The sequence below is a fragment of the Acinonyx jubatus genome, chromosome C1 (genome assembly GCF_027475565.1).
Source record: "Acinonyx jubatus isolate Ajub_Pintada_27869175 chromosome C1, VMU_Ajub_asm_v1.0, whole genome shotgun sequence".
NCBI classification, from domain to species: domain Eukaryota; kingdom Metazoa; phylum Chordata; class Mammalia; order Carnivora; family Felidae; genus Acinonyx; species Acinonyx jubatus.
In genome coordinates, this window is record NC_069381.1 from 196,596,743 (window position 1) to 196,597,504 (window position 762).

The window sequence follows — 762 nt, forward strand, 5'->3', positions numbered from 1 at the left end:
CTCTTTTCTGCATCTGTGAGCCCTAGGCTAAGAATAAAAGATAAGCAGTACTATTTTATAATATAATCCTAAGTAGGAACACTTAAAAAAACCTCTGTAAACAGCAATATGAATTTATGTTGTTGCAAAGGTGTTATTTTCCAAATGAAACGAGTGTGCAGTGTTGCTTTTCCTATTTTTAATGAATTAAAGATGTCCTCCCTTCCCCCTTAACCGTTATCATTCCTTTCATCCAGGCTAAGTCAAGTATTATTTATTGATGCAAGCCAGTCACCACCTTTAAGCAGATCTCAGACTATTTCAAAATGTAGAATCAAAAACTTAACAAGTGTCCATTTCACTGTTTTGCCTCTATTACGTGAACCGTGGTGTCAATCGCTTAATCTTTAACCATCAGGTCTTCATTTTATTTATTTTTTTAAATCTATTAAAACGGAGTAGGTGATTGCTAAGATGCTTTCTACCTTCGCCGCTGTAGGTATTATTCCTTGTGTTGCTCGTTTTCTGTCCCAGTGCTTTTGACACTGCTGGCCGCGTTCCAGCGTCTGGGGACAGGCTGTTGGCATTTGCTCCTGAGGTCCTGTGCCGCCTCACTTTTGCGGAAAGGGACAAGTCACGCTTAGAACGTGAGATTGCAACGGTGATCCCTTCGAGATCCGGGCCTAGGAAGGCCAGCGCCAACCTGGGGGCGCCTTCCCCTTCAACCCGGAGGCTCCAATTTCAAGCCTGAAATTGACAGGGCGGGGGCGCCCGGAAGGGCGG